Source organism: Ambystoma mexicanum, chromosome 8, assembly GCF_040938575.1.
Source record: "Ambystoma mexicanum isolate Mex_15411 chromosome 8, UKY_AmexF1_1, whole genome shotgun sequence".
In the NCBI taxonomy this organism is placed as follows: Eukaryota; Metazoa; Chordata; class Amphibia; order Caudata; family Ambystomatidae; genus Ambystoma; species Ambystoma mexicanum.
Window position 1 is genome coordinate 538,273,529 of NC_090929.1, and position 21,135 is coordinate 538,294,663.

A 21,135-nucleotide genomic window follows, 5' to 3' on the forward strand; every position below is an offset into this window, starting at 1 on the left:
CTATCAAGGTTTTTATGGGGAACACTATGTTGGATAATCCCACATTCAGATTAATGGAGCCTTAACTAGAGTGCCATATATAGTCGACATATGTTTCGGCCTATATATTCCATACTGCACTATCTCTAGTGCCGTTGGGTCATGTTGCTATCAAGGCCTTCTTCAGGACAAATGAATTGCCTCTATTAAGGGAAATACTCCTGACTCAAACGGTCAAACAATTGTTGCTTCAATCTGTAAAACAGATCTTGGGGGACTTGAGCTTCTACAAAACAGCCCTATTAATGATGTCTTGTCTTTCTGTGAAACCTCACAGGGTACCTATAACTACAGTGATAAATTAGCAACACCTGCAGTCATCTTGCTGCTGCATATATTTGTTAGGTGTGAGATCTAATTTTCATGCAGTTTACAGCACCTCTAGTGTTTTTCACACTTGGTGATCTTCTTTTCCTTTATCCACTGACTTTCTACCACGTCCACATGGCAAATGCCGTACGGAAGAGAGGAAAAAGGGTGGCCAGAAGGTACGGTGTGCGATGATATGCATATTCCATCATTTTTATTTAGGGGCTATTTAGCTTTCACAGGGAAGACGTCCTCTGCCAGATGAAATCAGATCTCAGGAGGACCTTCATTGGTGGGATACACAGGAACTCTCATGGTGCATCCGGATAGCGGCGGTTAAAATGATGACAGTACCCCGATTACTGTATGTGGTGAGCTCCCTCCCTATTGAGATACCAACTCGGATGATTAAAACCCTACAGGCAGAAATGATCTCCTTCATATGGCATGAAAAGAAACTAAGGATTCATAGGACAGTCCTACTCCGCTCAACATGGATGGGGGGATAGGGAGTCCCAGATGTGAAACGGTACATACTAGCAGCCCAAATAGCGCCCATGTTGAGGTGGTCAGAATTTTAAATACATAAGGGCTGGTGCACGATTGAACAGGAAGTTACTTCCATCATACTGAGGGCATTGCAGTCCTTGAGAAATGGAACTAGGGGAGAGGACGGCCAGCTACTAGAGGCAACAAAAGCGTCACTTCATGGCTGCGATCAGGCACTAAAATGGAAAAATAAAACAGGCTTAGGGCCTCATAGTCCAATGAGCTACAATGCTGACTTTACCCCGGGATGGAACACATCTTATTGGGAGGGATGGGAAAGCCGGGCTCACCTGACGTTGGGGGATTTCTTTCACAATGGGGACCCACTACTCTTCAAGGAATGCAAGCAGACATTTCACATAGGAGAGGGAGAACGGTACAAGTATATGCAAAACAGGCACTGGATCTCGAAAAGGGAAGTAAGAGAAGCAGGCACAAGGGTACCACTGGGACTAGAGTTAACTCTGCGCGAGGGACCGGCTGCTAAAGGAGTCTCAAGACTATACAAATTATTAGATAAGGCACAACCTGGAGACAAGCTCCCCTAAATAGCTAGATGGGAAAAGGATTTTGGTGTCCCTATTGCGGAGGAAGAATGGGGTCAAATTTGGAGAAGGGCTTACAAGGCATCTAAATGCACGGCCATAAAGGAATCAGCATATCAAATTTGCTATAGATAGTAAATGACCGCCCAACACTTACATAGGAAAAGCACAAAATGTCCCTTTCTATGTTGGAGGCAGTGTGGAGAAATGGGAGACCTAGGTCATATGTGGTGGTCATGCCCTAAGGCCAAAACGTATTGGAAAGAGATCCTGGGTCACATAAAGGAGATCACAGGGGTACAGCTTCCTGACTCTCCAGAAGTGATCTTGTTGGGGGCAGAGGTGGAGGACGTCTATGCTGAGAGTGGGGTCACTGCCACCCTCATCACGCACCTACGGACGGCGGCCCAAATGACCCTGGCCCAGGGTTGGAAAACAGTAGAGGGACCTTTCTCGGCATGGTGGTGGGTTAAAATCTTGAGCGTACTGGCCATGGAAAAGGTGTATGCATTGAGAGCCGGGACATAACGAAAGTTTCTGAAAGTTTGGCTCCCTTTTCACGATTATGTTAAAGATAAGGAACAACACTTCTATAAACCAACCATATTTAAAAATGTAAATGTGCTTTAGGCGTAAATGGGGGTACTGCACAGGAATAGCGTGCTGTAATAGATGTTCTTGATCCAAGAGATCTGTAATCATGCCATACTTGTTGAGTTAGGATGGGGAGGGAAGGGAATTTATTATTACCATTATTATTACTGTTGTTACTTTTTCCTAATGTTTAGTTTATACCTGTGTAAAATTGACTCATTACCACTGACGACAAGCATCCCGAGTAAGGGCCTTTAATTTGTATCTGTGTTGGCCGTGAAATTTGAGAATTCATCTTGAAGAGAGCATGAGCAAATGCCATGTACTGAAACATATTTGACAATGAGTTAATAAATAAAGGTTTAAAAATATATATATATTGACTACAAACATAAATCATGCAGTTGTATCGGCTTGAAAAAATACAGTTAAAAAAGGTACATGCTTCGCACTTAGATCAGAGGGTTTTGTGTGTACATCGTTTCACTGGCATGATTCCCTGTACCGGCTTAAGGAGGAAGATGCCTGGGACCTTTAACTTGAACTACAACTGCATATTCTCAATGTCGGCCATTAAGGCAAGAATTTGCGATGCACCTAAAATGAGTAGGCAGGGATTAAAAGCTGAATGTCAAGCATATAAAAAGCTACCTTGGGTTTGATGCTCTAAAGCCGACAGTAAGGCAGTTGGGGGTTACTTCCTCTCTGCTGATGGCAGGAGCAGAAAGCAAAAGTTCGACAACATAACCTCACAGCCGCACACTCGTTGGCGGGGGACACTGCACCATTCTGCCTATATTGCTGTCAACTCCCGGCGATGCTTTTGCCTTTAAAATAGAGAAAGAAAGAGGCGCTAGGGAGTGATTCAACACCATGTCCCAACTGTGGCTATGACCTTGCCCACACCAAAGAATGCCCAGCAAAGGGTCACAGATGTGGCAGGTGTCGCATGTTCAATAATTGTGCACGTTTCTGCCATACGCCGGTGCCATCCACCCACTTGTGGGGGCATGCATCCCCGAGGCAAGATTCTCAGAGGTCAACACAGAAAGTGTGACAGGTGGAGCAGCCTCCGCATGGAGAGGACGATCTAGAGGAACAGGAAGAGGAAGATGTTTTCTTCATATCGAGCATGTCCGAATTACGACAGTTGAAGAGGCGTCAACCAAAATGCTTTGTACACATCTGTGACTCACATATACTGGTGCTGATTGACACTGGGGTGTCAGTGAGCATGATGGTGGACGATCACTATCAATAGTTGAACAACACCCACCTCTGAAAGGCACAAACACACGCATATTCACATTTGGTGGTAAGCATCCACTGCGCCTGGAAGATGTGTTCGTGGCCCACGTTCACCATGATGGCACATCCATCAAGGCCAAATTCTTTGTCATCAAGGTGAGCAATTTCACGCTCTTGAGTTGTGCCACTGTGGAGGCGTTGCACATAGTCAATTTTGCTTTTTGCGTGAATTTGGTAGACATTCAGTCCCTGCTCGCTCGGTATGCAGGTGTGTTTACGGGGAAAGAAAAACTGGCGTGTGACCCCATATGTCTGCTCCACCGCCGGGTGCTGTTTCACTTGAGAAAGAACTGGACAATTTGGTCAAACTGGATATCATCGAGGAAGTGGAGGGGCCGACCTGTGAGTATCTCCCATTGTTATAGCGAGAAAGCCCACACAACCCGCCCCCATACGCATTTGCGTAGACATGTGCCTCCCAAACAGAGCAATACATCAGGAGAGACACATCACGCTGACCCTGGAGAATATCTTGGCAGACCTGCAATGCGCTCGATATGTCTCGAAGCGGGACTTCAAATCTGGGTACCATCAACTAGTCCTAGACCTGAAGTCCCGTTATATCACTACGTTCATGACACACAGAGGGCTGTACAGACACAAACGCCTAAACTTTGGATTTGCCTCGGCCACTAAGGTCTTTCAAAATACGATTCGAGGGGCTTTGGCTGGTCTGAGAGGCGCTATAAACATAAGCAATGACATCCTGGTATATGCCAAATCAGAACAGGAACACTTGGACAGGCTGGGAAATGTTTTGAAACATATCCAAAAGCTGGGTCTCACTCTACACAAGGAAAAATGTGCCTTCCTGCAAAAGAAGATAGAGTTCTTCAGATTCGTGTTCCAGGGGGGGATATCTCCTGACCCAGAGAAAGTGAACGACATGAACTTGTCTGAAGTGCGTAGCTTTCCAGGAATGGTTACATATTGCGGCAGGCTTATACAGAACCTAGCCAACCAGTCTGAAACCCTCCGGAGCCTTACAAAAAAAGACTGTGCATAGAACGGGACTGCGCTGGAGCAAAGTGTGTTTGAAGAGATCAAAGGCGCTCTGACTGCCGACGACACCATGGTTTTCTTTAACCCAGAGAAAAGCTCTGAGATCAGTGTGTATGCCAGCCCGTTCAGGCTAGGGCCGGTGTTGATGCAGCTGGATGAAAGTGGGTCAGATCGCCCAGTGGCGATCGCAAGTAGAGCCCTGTTGGCGACTGAACAGTGGTACTTGCAAATTGAACGCATGGCCTTGGCAGTACTGTGGCGCTGCAAGCATTTCCACTTGTACATCTATGGAAAGCATGCGACTGTTGTCACTGACCACAAGCCTCTGATTCCAATTATGACTGGGTCTTCCTCCAAACCACTGGCCTTGATAGAGAAGTGGTTGCTTTCCCTGCAGGAATATGACATTGAACTAATATTCCGCCCAGGAAATACCAATGCGGGGGATTATCTGTCTCATCACCCCGTCAACAGAGAAGGGAACCATGATGAATTTGATACAGAGAATATTTATGTACCCTGGTACAGTCTGCAACCCCACTGTCCATGTCTGCTGACGACATTACGAAGGCGTGGACTGAGGATGAGTGTTTCCGTATACTTCACTCGTCAGGAACCCTCTGGGAATTCCGGAGAGTCCTCAAGAGTTTGGAAACACGCACACAAGAGGCAAGGAAGACGCTGGAGCAGATGTGGTGAGTGAGGTCGGAGCTCACGTTTGTGGAGGATGGCCTCATACTGAGAGGTTCAAAGATGGTGATCCCGGCAATTCTGGTGCCGAAGGTATTGGAGCTGGCGCGTGAGGGTCATCAATGGGCGGCCAAGACCAAGGCCTGACTCTGGTTGAAGGTGTGGTTTTCAGGCCTTGAAGAGGGAGCGGAGGATTTATCTGCAGCTGTGTATGGTGCCAGTCTGCATTGCACCATCAAAGGGAGCCATGCATTGAATCGATGGACAAAAGCAAGGCCCTTTGGGAAACAGTACAAATGGATTTTGGGTTCACCTGCTGAGACACGCATTTTTTGGTTCTGGTGGTCCAGATACCCAGAGGTTGAGTTTGTTGAGTCGACCTCCCTGGAGGATGTGGTGCCAGCACTCTAAAGGATATTTACCACACTTGGCCTTCCAGTGGAACTGTGCTCAGACAATGGACCCCCGTTCCAAAGCAGGGGTTTTCGGAATACCTACATTTCCTCTCAATAATGCATTGAAAAATTATACCTTTGTGGCCCAGGGCAAATGGGGATACTGAAAGGATGATGCGGATGTTGGATAAAGTATTCAGGATTGCTCATGGGCAAGGGTAGTGCGAGCAGCGAGCCCTATACCAGTTCCTGTCGGAGTACCAAACAACCCCTCACTATTCAACCCGAGTACCCCCAGCCAAAGCACTATTACAGCGGTGCCCAAGAGGGCTGCTTCCGGATCACTCATCTTGAATTCCCGGCATCATAGAAGATGAAGCTGTGCTGGAAGAAAGGAGGAGGGTCAATGAGAGGGAGAATAAACAGGGAAGCCTGCAAGACCAGAACCTGGAGGTAGGGGACAGAGTGCTAGTGCGAACAAGACATTCAAGAGGGAAGCTATCCCTTCCCCGTGAGCCGACCCCGTTTAGAGTCATGGACATGAAGGGATCAAAGGTCACCGCATCAGGTGTCCAGTCAAGGGTGACCAGTAACTCCTGTTTCTTTCGAAAGCTGGGGCACTCCCCAGGGTCTAGCACTGAGAATTGGGGGAGATCCGAGCCCCCGCAATGCTGGCCTGGCCTGGACATTGATGGGTCCAGCTGAGACGGATCGTAGCCTGGCTATCAGTGATGAAGATTGCCTGATGGACCAAGGTGAGGATTGGACACAGAAGATGAGGACTGAGTGGAGACAGGGGATATCTAGTGCGAGAGCGCCACAGGCCGCCCAGCTACCTGCAAGACTTTGAAGTAGAGCTCCCTTGACGGTGGCAGTCACCCCGTCTGTGATGATGCTACGGTAAACCAGCTGATAAGCTGTTACATCATGTTGTTACTTTACCCATTACTGTAGTTCCTTCACAGTTTATGCTGTTTGTTTCTTATATGGAAAAGAAGGAGTGTAATATGCGTTCCTTTAAGTGGACGCGTCACAACTAACGGGCCGATTCATGGAATAAATGTGCGCCGAAAAGGGGAGCGCAAGTGGGAAAATCACAGCGCAAACGTGAAAATCGCAGCGCACGCGTGCCAAAGCCACGCACATCGATTCTTGGACTTCAGTGCGCGTGTAAATCCTGGGATGTGCGCTAGAATCATGGTTGGCGCACGTGGGCGCACACGTCATTAAATGGCATGCGCTACGCACACAGGGAATGCGCACATAGCGCAGCACACTCAACAAAAGTGGGCGTAACACGGGGCGTAACACGCGGAATGGGCAACAACATGTGAAAATGTGGTTGTTACGGGGGAAGTACAGGAGGTAAATGCTCGCCACACCCACACGCGCGCCAACAACATGTATTCATGGAAGCGAACAGGGGAAAGGCGTGCACCAAAAAAGACGCGCTAATCCGAAAGCACGTACACCAGCAGGCGTAAGCGGCCCCGCACAGCATAAAAGTGCGCGCAAACAACAAACAAGCTCAGACGCTACGATGAATATACTGTTCCTCGCAGCAGTGGTCGTGGGACACCGCAGGAGGAGGAGGATAGCCAGGCCCTGCATTTTTTTACCCAGGACCAGCCTTTATGGGATGCCTGATGACCAGGTGTATGGGAGGTACAGGTTTCCACCACAAATAATCCTCAACCTGGTGAGTGAGTGGGAGGATGACCTCACATCACCCACCCTGTGCTCGCAAGCACTGAGCCCCTTGGAAAAGGTGCTCAATGTACTGCACTTCTTGGCTACTGGTTCATTTCAGCGGCCAAGTGCCATAGTGGGGGGGTGTCACAGGCCACGCAGTCACGCTGCCTACACCAGGTGTTGGCCATCATGACTGCACGCCCCTCAGTCCGCAGGCACATATACATGCCCAGAACACCTGCAGAAAGGCAGGCCGTGGTGCAGGACTTTTACGGGGTGGCACACTTCCCTAAAGTGCTAGGTGCCATTGATTGCACCCATGTGGCTCTACGTCCTCCCAGGGCCACTGGGCACATATATCGAAACCGCAAGCACTGCCTCTCAATCAATGTGCAGGTAGTATGTGATGCCAAGGGAATAATCACTTCAGTATATGCCAACTATCCAGGGTCAAGCCATGATAGTTTCATTTTCAGAATGTCACCCCTAAACCAGGACCTGGAAGCTGGGCGGCATGGCGACACATGGCTGATTGGTAAGTATAAATGCCTCTGCACATGCATGCATGTCAGATACTGAGTAATGTGACAACCCCACTAATGATAGCCATCATCACCTCCCCAGGGAACAGTGCCTACCCTCTGAGCACCTACATGATGACGCCAATTCGGAACCCCACCACACCACCCGAGGTAAGATACAACACAGCCCATATTGCAACCCGGGGCATTGTGGAGCGCACATTCGGAGTGCTCAAGTCACGCATTCGCACCCTTGACCGCTCTGGTTGGCAGCTTCTATATGCACCCCCAGTAGTGTGCAGGATCATAGTGGCAGCATGTGTCCTGCACAACGTTGCAACCCGCCGGGTGTGCCACTGGACATGGTGGTGCCCCCACATCCCCAACCACATGCACGGCCACTGCGCATGGGAGGTGAAAGGGCACGTGGTGAGGTAGCCCGTAAACAGCTTGTGGCAAATTACTTCACCTAAAATCCCACACCTGCAGAGTGCACCAGGCCTGGCACATACCAGCTGACAATCAATGATGATGACAAAAGTGACAGTCAACTGTCACAACCATACCAGCCTGAGATTGTTCACCTGGAAGTGTTACATTGTGTGCATCCTTACCTACTTCAAGATACCCAATGCTGTGTCACAAAAAGACACACTTTCATGCAGCAGGAATGACTACCCCCTAGCAAAATACCACATCAAAATATTGCCATGTCACCCAACCCCTCCCCATCTCAGCTATCCAACACACCATGGCATGGCAAGCAATGTGAAATCAACTAAATGAATGCACAACACATCACACAAGTGTCACAAAGTTCACTGTCCCTAATGTAAACATGCCACAGACAATCTGCTCTCAGTAATCAATAAGAAACAGCACACATGAACAAATAGTTACCAGCAACACAAAACATCAGTACAGGATGAAACCGTGGCAATATATGACAGCAAAAAATTAAAGTAGTGCAAGTCTCACAACCTGACTAAGGCAGCACATTGACCCCTTCCAACTGCAGAGTGTTGCTGTCAACATGAACTGAATCTGCGCCTTGTGAAGACATGAAGAACCTACATGTATATAAGGAGAAAGACATGGATGCACAAATACATATCAATACACCATGCAGTGTAGAATCCAACAACAATCCCCACTAGGGATGTACACACAGTTTTGACTACAGACTGCCCACACAACTCATGGGAGCCCAATGTCACTGTGTAAGTTACTGTCACTTGGTCACACCCTTTGCAAGCCAATGGAAAGGGGAAGCAGGAGGAGTGTGTGTGTCAGGAAACCAAACATCTAACCCAAAGACAGGACAAGCCTGCATGTGCCCAGCTGGAATACAGAGTGGATGCCCACGGGAGCAACACACTGTAAAAAAAAATATTTAAAAAAAAATAAAATCGAAAATGGCCATGTGTGGGCCAGGGTGGAGGGGGGCACCCAGGTGGGACGAGGTACAGGGTGCATCCCAACACCCACATGTGTGGATGTTGACAAAAAAAACCTCCATGGGCTCATGGGCTCATGGCCTGCACGGCTACGCTACAGTGGAAGAACTGCCATCCCGGTCATCACCCTCTGCTGCTACATCAGGAGGTGGCTGTGATATGGGAGGCAGCCCACGCAAAGCCCTGGTATGGTCCTCCATGACAGCAAGCATGCAGGTCTGGAAGGTTTGGTTCTGCAGGATGATGGTAAGGAGATACCCATGCAGCACCTCACGGGTAGCACACATTTCTGCCTGCATGGCCTCGCGTGATACCCGGATCTCCTGACGGGTTGCGTGGAGCTCAGCTGACAGTGAACATGTGAGCTGCTCCAGCTGCTGTTCTGACCTAAAATTCTGGGACACCTCAAGTTCACCCAGAGAATCTCTGAGGGACCCGTGTTCTAACCTCAGGGCTTCCATGTGGGCCTGTGACTCTACAGATATGGCTGCACGCAGAGTCTCCAGTGCAGCCCGTCGGTCCCTGTTGGACGCCAACATGTCCTCCCTGTGTGAGTGGCAAATGGAGTCTGTTGCCTGCTGCTGGAGCTCCATCTGCCTTTCAGGGGGGAGAATGGAAGTGACCACCCTATCCATTGCCTGAGCCATCATTTCACACAATGCCCCCTGTTCTGCTGCTATACTGTAAATGGAGTTCTCCCACACAGTATTGCCTGGTGGCGCACGGCCACCGCATTGGCGGGCACCACACCTGTTCGGGGCAAGGCGATCTGCACCTTGCTGTGCTGGCACTGCCTGAGGCTGCAGGACTGCAGTCCTCCTTTGATCTGCTGGCCCAGGAACAGGAGAGCAAATATTGTGGAGTATGATCCTGCATCCGTAACCGCCACAGGTGGACTTTCCAACACTGAAATCCCCATAGAGGGGTCTACCCACGGTGCAGGTGGGTTGGACAGAACAGCATCCCTGCCAGAAACACTCACCTCCGATGGCACATATGTCTCACTGTCCGATTCAGCACCTGATTCATAGAGGTCTGCAGAGGTGTACCCAGAGACACCCGTGGACAGTATGGTCTGCAGGAGGATTTGGTTTTCATCCACCACCACCCCACATCCTCCTCTGGTGCCCAGTTGTGGCTGAGATTCCTCCTGGGTCTGCACCACCTCCTCCTCCTCAACAGCATCAAGTGCCTCATCACCTGCAAAAACATGAAAGACAACAAATGGAAACAGGCATGAGCACCATAGCACACACATAGGCCTGACGAGGCAGAGATCCAGTACATAAATTGCTCATGTCCCACATGACTATAATCCTGGCATGCATGCACTGTCAATGAGTTGGAAGGGGAGGCAAAAAGCACACACTTAGGACTCCAAGATGGAAAAGCAACACATGTGCAGCATGCTGGATAGCACTGGCATCACACATTAGCCTGTAAGTGGCATGTCCAATACACATACATGACACATGCCATCACACAGATGGCACGTAGCACAGCCATGGTACATTTGACAAGTACAGCCATATGGTAGGAAATCAGTACTGTCACCCATCCATGTGAAATGGACATGATGAGATAAAACATGCAAAATAGTGTGACAAAACATGCATGTGCCACACGCTGCAACAGATCCAGTGTTCACTGATACAGTGATGGCAGGCAGATGAATACATCAATGGTTGGTCACTTCAACATGACAGAAGACAACAGTCATGTTCAACATTCAAACAGGGCCCAAAAATGATTGTGTGCAGCCCATTACTCAATCAGCCTGAATGGTTAAATCATTCCCATAACAACGTAATAAATGTGGGCCATTGTGGGGTGTAATCTATGACAGAAGTATGTCACATTTGTGGCAGTAAGTCAAAAAAAGTTGTCCTAAAAATGGCAAGGATTGAAACAATCAGGCTGAATGAACAGGAAAACATTTTGAACAATGTAGTTGCAAGATGACAGTTGAAGGGCAACTGCAGTAATCTGGTGCAAATTGGCAACTGTGGTCAGAAGGGATACTGTCATACCCAAACCCAAGGCCGGGGAATGGTTTGGAGGGACCACATGGGTGACCCATACCAGTCATGACTACACAGCCTCACCTGGCACTCAATCAGAACACATCACCCAAGCAACATACACATGGATTGCACACACATGCATGGGCACTCACGGGACAATGCTTCAAAATCTGGTAGGTCTCCCACGCCTCGGATCTGTTCCTCTGTGACGAAGCCTCCAGCGACAGACTCGTGTTCAGTGAGTTGGTCGTCCTCTGGTGGAGACCCACCGCCAGTCACCAGAGTAGAGGTATGATTGGAAGCCAGCTTGTTCTTTGCTCTGCGTTTCAGGTCATTCCACCGCTTATAGCAATCATCAGCTGTGCGCCTCACAAATCCAAGGGCACTAATGTGGTCCGCGATGGTCTGCCAGTGGGCCCTACGTTGAGCAGGAGTAGGCCTGCACCCTGCAGTCACCACCATTTCGCGGCTATGTGCCAACACATAGGCCACAAGTGCATCTAGTTCGGCGTCATTGAAGCTAGGCTTCCTTGAAGTGCCGGAGTGTGTAGCCATGTCTGAGGTCCCAGCCTGTAGTGCAAGAGCACCCTTCTTCTTCTTGGAAGGTGGTGCGTATCCTCAGTGGCTTACGCCACTCTGGTTGGTAGGGGCAGAAGCGCAGGTGGACTGGGTACTTGAAGTTTCCAAAGGCACAATGACCAAAGGTCTCACTACAGGCATTGGCTGCAGGATGATGTTGGCCGGACCAACCTCGGTGTGAAGGACTTGGACCGACACTGTCCTGGCTGGGAGACTTGGAGCTGGGGTGGATTGAGCTGCAGCTGCCCCTGCAGCCTCCTCACCCTGGCTACTTGGGGCAGCTGATGACATTGCTGCCCCAGATCCACGTGGCCTGGTGACAGCAACTTTCACCGCCACACGTGGCTTAGACTTGGTGACACAGAAGTCAGCCGGGAGTCATCCTGTGCCGGTTCAGTTGACAATATGGGCCGGTTTAACAAGGGCTGAGCTGGGATGGTGTCAGCTACATTTCCCACAACCATTGGGGGGGGGGGTAGGGGCATAGGTGGCCCCGATTGCTGCTCCACACAATGGCCTCTTGGGCCACCCTGCACATCCTGACCACGTCTCCTACCGTGCCCACCTTTTGGAGGTTGGCCACCTTTGCCTCCCTTACTGCTTGGTCGCCTCCCAACCATGGCACTAATGTTGTTGTGCGTATGGGAGTTTCAGTAAACAATTGTCCTGGGCAATTGGGGTGAAAGGGGTAGGGTACTAGATGGAATTCGTACCCTAGTGCTATAGCAAGGCTGTCTGTGACCCCTGGGGGAAGATGACGGGTCACGCAATGCACAGGCACCCCGAAAACAAAATTAAACGTGCATGCAACCCCTGGTAGACCACGTGCATGGAAAAATGAACCCGCACTACGCTGTGGCACCCAGAAACACAAAAATAAGCGGACGCGTGTTACACGCAGCCTACAATGACCTCTGAAGGGTTACGGGACACACGGGGGCAACCACAGTTGGAAAATACGTGCGCGACTCACTGTATGCCTGTAAAAAGAACATGAAAAAGACGCGCGTGTGTGCGTTGGCAACACCCCCACCAAAAGAAGAATTGAACGCTGTCTGAGTAAACAGGGAGTACGAACTGGAACCGTTGTGAAGTAATCGCGTGTGAACCGACAACGACACTCTCCCCACTACAATTAGATCGGAAGCCGCATTCTGGCCATTCAGAGCCATGGTAAAATCATGGCTTCTAGCAGTCTAAACATCCAGACTCTCACCGTCATGACCTGCTACCCACCGCTCTCCACCTGTAGTAATGTTCACTCTACCTACAGCATAGTCAGGACCAACCTGTAACCCGGTCTGCATTAGCCACTGTAACTTGTTTTTTCTCTTTGCATATTCTCTGTACATACTGTTCTCGGTATATTTTACTCTTGTATGTAAATATTCAGAGCTTGGACCAATGTACGCTCTGTCTGTTGTACTATGATGTGTGTGCAACGATATGTAACCCTGCTGTACACATGATTATGCGCCCAGTTACCTGAGGGTTCGGATGCGCTTTATAAATAAACAAACTAAACTAAACTAAACTGAACTAAACTAAACTAAGAAGTACAAGAATCACCCGCTCGCTCTCCGCAAAAAGCATGTACAAGAAAATGGCGTCCTACGCATAGCCTTTCCTCCAATTACACGCAGGGACACCCGGACGTGCAGTTTTTTCACGTGTACAATGAGTACAATGAACATGCACCCGTGTTGTGGGAAACGCCCGCATAACGTCACAGACGCGCTTACGCGCTAAGGGCCTTTCCTCAAATTACACACTGACATGCAGTTTTTTCACGTGCCAAATCACTCTGTATCAAGCTGGCCACGCGACAACACATGGAAGACCACGCTCCTGCCCAAAAGGCCATTTTCCTGCCCCCCAGATCCCCGAGCACGCTCCCGCCTGCTGCTGCCTGCCTGCTGCCCACGTTCCCTGCTATTTGGTGCCTGCACGTCAGCCATCTGCAGGGGTCCAGTTGCTGTGTCCGCCCCTGCTGGAACAGAAGTCTCCCGACTGGGATACCATCGCTCCACAGCCCAGCCCTAGGACCCAGTTGCCCACCCACACCTGCCTCGGGGTCGCCATGTCGGGGCAAACACCATCAGAGACCACTGGCGACCCCCAGCCAGAGAGGCAGAGGGCTACCAGCTTCAGTGACAAGGAAGTTGGAATCCTGGTGGAGCAAGTTCTGGGGTATTATGATGCCCTCTTCACACCATCGTGCACCGACAAGGAAGGACGGGAGAGGATCTGGGAGGACGTAGTGGTTGCCATCAACGCGGAGGGGGTGGCAACCCGCAACATCAAGCAGTCCGAAAGCGCTGGGAGAACTTCAGGTCCAGGATCCACAACAAGGCCCGGAGCCTCTTGAAGGCAGAGGATGCGGAGGGGTGCCGGGTCAGCCTGACCAACATCCAGATGAGGGTCCTGGAATGCATAAGCCCAGCGCTCCACATCCAGATCCTTCGAAGGAACACCCGTCTGGAGTCGAGCGGTAAGTGGCCATGCATTGCTGTGTGAAACAGGGCATGTTGCAGTGTGCTGGTAGTCAGCTACTTGCCTGTATGTGTTACATAGGCCATGTATGGATGTGTGTGTGCAGGGACATCATGGTAATGCATGTGAGACCAGTAATGCGTGAACCACATGGATGGTGCATGTGTTCCAATGCAACATGGGAAGCTGCATGCGGAATGCACACATGAATTCATGCCTGTCTCTGTTCTTGGACATGGATGGGGGGTGGGAGATGGGTGCTGCTCTCATGTACATGTATGGTGTACATGTCTGTGTGTCTGAGAAGCGTGTGTGTGACTTTGAAACGCCATGGATGCATGACGCATGTCCGTGACGATGTGTTGATTCACTTATGCAGTCTAGTCATCCTTCTATCCACTGTGTCTGTGGTGTACGAGCCCTGATACATGACGATCCAGTGATGTGTGTGCATGGGATCAGTATGAGCCATGATGCATGTGAGCTTGAAGCCAAACCTTTATGTCAATAGAGGCCCTTGTACATGGATGCTGATGTTGATTGCATGCGCAGTGCCTGTTTCTGCATGTGTGTTGTCTGCATTGACCCATGTGTTGTGGAGGGACAGGATGGAAGTGACGTTTGACAGTGCCACTCATGTGTTATTGCTTCCTGTCTAGGGGACTATTGTAGAGTACCCTGATGCTTGTGTTCTATGTCTCCCTCTACGCAGCGTCGAGTGAAGAAGAGGGTGGAGACGGCGCTGTGGAGCAAAGCGGCGGGGATGCCTCCACCAGGCGGAGACACAAGGCCCAGACACCCTCCCAGGAATTGCCATCATCCGGGAGTGAGGGGACTGGTGCCGCGTCTGCCACTACGGCTGTAGTGGAAGGGTCGGGTGAGCCCCCACAGGGGCTTCCAATGGCAGAAGACGGTACAGAGACATCCATGTTGGTGGTCTCCACAGAGGAGGAGGAGCCCACTACTGAGCCGCACATGGGGCCTGGTGGGGGTAGTATCACTGGTGCAAGTGGTGCAGTCCAGGGCCAGAGGCAGGAGGCAGCACAGGTCGCCGCGGAGGGGCCTGTGCATGTCGCTGTCCCTGTCACTGCATCACCATGCACCAGCAGGGATGCCCCGTCCCAGGCCCGCCCGCAGGTAGGGGGGAGGCCCACGTCATCTGGCACTCCACTACCTGCGGACAAGGAGTCCCATGACCGTATGGGCTCCGTCCTGATTGGTGTCGCGTTGCGCACGCGTGTCATTCGTGATGACGTGCGTGCTTCCTGGGGGAACCACACACGCCATCACAAAGAACTGCGTGGCAATGTGGCACAGTTGGGAGGGGCCATGGGCGGAGGGTTCCTACATGTGTCGCGCACTCTGGCGGACCTCTCCTCCTCTGTGGAGACTATGGCCAGTCATTCTCCCTGCCGCCTTCCGGCCCAGATTCCACCAGGGCCCCCTGTGGACCTGGCCCGACCAACACATCCAGCTTGGTGGAGATCCCATCCCTGCCACAGTCGGGAGTCGGAGGTCCAGCAGGGGTGGACACCCCACCAACTGGAGACCAGCAGATGGAGGATGTGCAGGCATCACTGGACAGGGCACATGGACAGCAGCAGCAGCAGGCTCAAGGTGGGAGCGATGATGGCTCGGGGCCATCATCATCAGAGGGGCAGGCATCGGCCAGAGGGCAGGAGAACCCTGGAATGGGAGTGTCTCCAGTGTGGCTGCGGTTGGGCCAGTGGATAGAGGCGGAGCGGCGGCGAGCGGAAGAGGCACGGATCACCATGGTCAGGGCGGAGTTCTCCATGCGCCGGGCGTTGAGGCGGGCTGAGTGCCTCGAGGCAACTCACAGGGAGTTGGAACAGGCCATGACTGCATCCCTGCGAGACCTCGGGGCCAGGGCAGTGGCCCGCCTGCGGGACATTGACATGGAGTTCGATGATGCCCTGGCCCACAACATCACAGAGTAAGCTGTAGGACTTGCCCGCCACCATTGTATATAGTTAGATAGTGTTAGGTTTCCTTTCTGTTTTTATTTCTTTTGGGACTCTTGGACAATGCCCCACGTTTTTGTATATAGTTCTTCATTAGGTCGTTTTTTTTTATAGGTTTCATTTCATTCGTTGGGCTCATGGACCCTGGATTGAATCGTTGTACATAGTTGAACTGTGGATTTATGTCATAAGTTTTTTTAAAATCACCATGGATCAATGGATTTTACAATTTACGTTTCCTTTGGATTTGCTTTGGTGGACGGAGAGTTTGGAATAACTTTCTTTTGGATTACTTTGGATTGAGACTTCATTTCTTTTTTCATTTTTGGACATGCATTTCTTTTCTTGTTTAAAATAATGTTCATGTTTTCATTCCATTACCTTCATTTTGTGCAAAATACATTTTGATGTATTACTTCCATGTGTGGTATTCGCTCATTGGTTTACTGCATGTCACAATGTGGGTTTACACAATCACTGGCACCCAGTGTGTGTGTGTGTGACGGACATGTGTTGATGTACATAGTTGACTTTTGGTTTGTGTCATGAAATAGGCCTTTCAGTGTGGGGTGGATGGGAAACTTGATTGGGTCTCGAGACTGGGGTGGCATGCAGTGGGATTTTGATGGACATGAGGCCCATGAATGTTCATCTTTATGACATGTTGGGGGGGACATGAGTCGGGGCCAGCTGGCAGGTGCCCGTCAATGCTGGATGGGTGCGGGCGCAGGGGGACATGAGTCGGGGCCTGCTGGCAGGTGCCCGTCAATGCTGGATGGGTGGGGGTGCAGGGGGACATGAGTCGGGGCCTTCTGGCAGGTGCCCGTCAATGCTGAATGGGTGGGGGTCGGTGCTCACTAGTGCATGGTGACATGTGGGCTGACTGGGGGGCATGCCCAGGGAGGATGGGCTGCCTACGGGACATGACCAGGGGTGCAGGGTAGTCCCCTGTGGTGTGGGCTGCCTGCAGGGGCTGGGAGGGGGTAGAGGGCACACCTGCGAGGACCCACACTGCCAATTCAAGTGTGAAACTCCCCGCGCACCCCTCAGAATACACATAGCCCGCTCTGCAAGCGAAATCGCCTGTGAAACTCCCTGTGCACCCCACAGAATACACATACCCCGCTCACACAGCTAAATCGCATGTGAAACTCCCTGCGCACCCCCCAAATACACGCACCCCGCTCGCACAGGGCCTATCACGTGTGATTCTCTATGCGCACCCCTGAAATACACGTACCCCGCTCGCACAAGGCCTTTTGCGTGTGATTCTCCCTGCGCACCCCTCAGAATACACGTACCCCGCTCCCCAAGGCCTATCGCATGTGATTCTCCACGCGCACCCCCAGAAATACACATATCCCGCTCCCCAGGGCCTATCGCGTGTGATTCTCCATGCGCACCCCCAAAATACACATAACCCGCTCGCACAAGGCCTTTTGCTTGTGATTCTCCCCGCGCACCCCCGAATTACACGTACCCCGCTCGCACAAGGCCTTTCGCGTGTGATTCTCCCCGTGCACCCCTCAGAATACACATACACTGCTCCCCAAGGCCTATCGTGTGTGATTCTCCATGCGCACCCCCAAAATACATGTACCAGGCTCCCCAAGCCCTATCGCATGTGATTCTCCACACGCACCCCCGAAATACACGTACCCCGCTCGCACAAGGCCTATCGCGTGTGATTCTCCACGCGCACCCCCCAAATACACGTACCCCGCTCGCACAAGGCCTATTGCGTGTGATTCTCCATGCGCACCCCCCAAATACACGTACCCTGCTCGCACAGGGCCTATCGCGTGTGAAACTTCCCGCGCACCCCCCAAATACACGCAGGCACCCCATCCACCCTGGGCACGCCCCACAGGCAGCCCACGCCACAGGGGGTTGCTTTTTGGACGCAATTTAGCTGGCGCGAGCGGGGTACGTGTATTCAGAGGGGTGCGTGGGGAGTTTTACATGCGATTTTGCCACCGCGGTGGTCCACTGGCCTGTGCGCCATGTACGGGATTTGTGCGCTGTTCATGGCGCATGGGGCGGGGTTGGGGGCGTAACTGGAACTGCTGCAGGGTCGCTGCGCCACTCTGCGCCACGGCTGGTTATGTATGCTAAAATCCATGAATACGCTGTGCGCGGAAATGGATTTTGGCGTACGCGGCTGGCGCAGACTGCCGCACGCGCACACTGTGCGCCAGCTGCGTGCACCACTTGTGCACCGAATTCTATGAATTACCCTGCAAGTCACGTGTCTGAGTTAATAAATATGGGTGTTCCTGTGTGAGGCCCACCATGCACAACAGCAATGTTCTCCAGATTTACACACTATTAGTTGTATTAGGTGCATCAAATTGAACCAACGCAAAACCACATTTCCCAGGATCTATTAATTTACTACATGAAGCACTGGAGTGGAACAGCAGTGCTTCATCTGACATGCAACTCACCAGACCATGCTAGCAACATGGCACCTTTCCTAGTTCTGCCCAACAGACCTTTATTTATTTATTTATTTATTTATTGTTTGCTTGTTAGGCGCTTATACAGCAAAATAATTCTGTTTCAACTTTAAAACATTGCACCAGTTTGGCAAAGTGAGACAGGCTAAAATAAAACATGTTCTGCCCTCTGGCTTTGTATGTTGAGACCTGCAGTTCTCGTTTGACGATTGTCTGATATGTGCCTTGACGCCAGGCTGCTTGCAAAGCGTGTGTCTATCCTGCAGGAGTCGTTTTTACAGTCTCTTCCGACCCATTGCATTCTGGTACTTGGTTCCGACTTTTCCATTAGAAACATATGGCTGGGCCTTTTTGAGGACAGGTGACTCCTTTCCCAGAACGCTTCTAATGTGTCATTTTGCTTCCAGCTATAGCTGTTTTAAGTCTTCAGCCTAACATGCGTGACCTACCCCAGCCCCACCAGCCTGCCTGTTCCCTGATTCCCCGCCAGAGGCACCAACTTGTCATGACACCTTTCGCTATAGTCCAGTCCGTTCCAGTGGCTTAAAAAAACGTATAAATCACACCAGTTATTACGGAGTTATTCGATTTTTTCAACCCATTTCGTGTACTACACTATTTAAAAGTCTAAATTCTGCATGTAAACTCGATTATTCTGCTTGTACTTTCTGTTCATGGGGTGAGGAGTATATGTCACTATCATGGGAAGGGCATTCAATGCTATTACACTTACATACCATCGCCCTGCCGTCAGCTTGTCCTCTCTAAGCGGATTAACTTTTTCCAGGGATTATTTTAACCTTGCCCTCCAGCAGTGCCCCCGCCCTGCAGGTCCTGTATGCCACCTGCACTCTGTCCTGTCCGCCTTGGACAGGCCTGGATGGGGGCCTTGTTAGCAGACGGTCCCAAACAAAGCAGACCATACAGGCCTGCGCCTGTTAAGAATGATGGCCATCCGTTGTGTGTTGAACATGGCAGTGTGGGTTGGGTTTTCAAGATTGTGCACTGCTATGTGTGTGTGTGGTGAGCATATGATTGCATCCCTCTCCTCCTTTTAAATTCGTTGTATCGAGTGATTACGCCAAATTTCAACTCAATTTAATCAACACTACAACTCCCAGAGTTTTTATGTGTTTGCAAAATAATTGTGGAACTAGAAAAGTGGCTTGCTTTTCTAAGAGTGTCATTGCAGTTTCACTGTAAGACAAAAGACAGAGCTAGAGACTGGCCACGCTGTTTAGCAGAGATGACATGTGTAGACTCTTGTATAAGGTGACAGACAATCGGACTACACGTTGTGCATCTGCAATGTGTCTCAGGAATCCACCAGAAGCGCCTTGGGTGTGAATAGAGGGTGCTATACTCCCAGCTGACAAGTCTCTTCAAAAGGCTGTACTCTGAACAAATCCCTTCCTTTTTCTACTGGTGTAAGCAGAGTATGATTAGAGAAAATGTAGGCGGTGCACTCTGATGGAGACCATTTATCACTACAAAGAGTTGCCTATTTGTAAAGGGAGAACTCGTTGAAGCCAGACGGAAAACAGTGAAATACTGGCAGCCCCTAATCAAGACGGGTGACCAATCCCCCTGCCCCCACCTAAGTTTGTGTTATTTAACGCATACCTCACAGGAGACGAGTGTTACAGGTTCATGCTGAATGTTGGCAAAGAAAATGATGAAAATATGAATGCAGCAAGCATAAACATCTGTAACACTCTGTGTTCGCACTGGGGATGCCCACAACAGCGTTAGACTGCAAATGGCTGCAGCTTTGGCTCGGCTCGAGAACAGATCACTCCGCAGCAGACTTTAAACATAGTCCGACAGAACTACAACGAACATAAAGCATTTGGTGCATACAAATATCAAAATTTAACGGCCATATAGTTAAGTGCAGCCATTTTACTCCTACTTCAGAGGGCGCACAGCTCCCCGGCAACAGCAGCAGGCCGGCAGACATGAGCGAGAGGGTCAAAGGCCGAATGGTGCTTCGGCTATTTCATCGCTCAGGTGTTGGCAAGTTGCCATGCCAACACCATACACTGCTCCCAAACTCCCTTTTACAGTTTTATTTATAGTAGCAATGTTTTGGAAATATTTTGGTGGTTGCACCACCAAAATGCACCAAAACCAAAAAGGTCATCTCACTTATCTTGCCTTTAGAGGTTGTGTATGGCTGTTAGAGAGAGGAAAAGATCCTCACTCGGTGAGATGGTGGTTTAGCCATTCACAAAATGTTTGTCTTTTATACATTTGATCACTGTTTGGGACATTGAATTTTTACTGTGCAGGTTTTATGACGTCTCTTACCCCATTACCTCTTCTAAAAATAAAGAATGTGAGTGGTCCTTTGTGGGAACCTTTGTGGCATCCTTTGTGAATCTATTTTTACACTCTTTGCCATACTCATTCTCCTACTTAAAAATAATGAACCATTATGAATCCCTTTTTGGAAACTTTTGTGAATACAGTGTTAAAAGTTTACTCTTATCCTTCC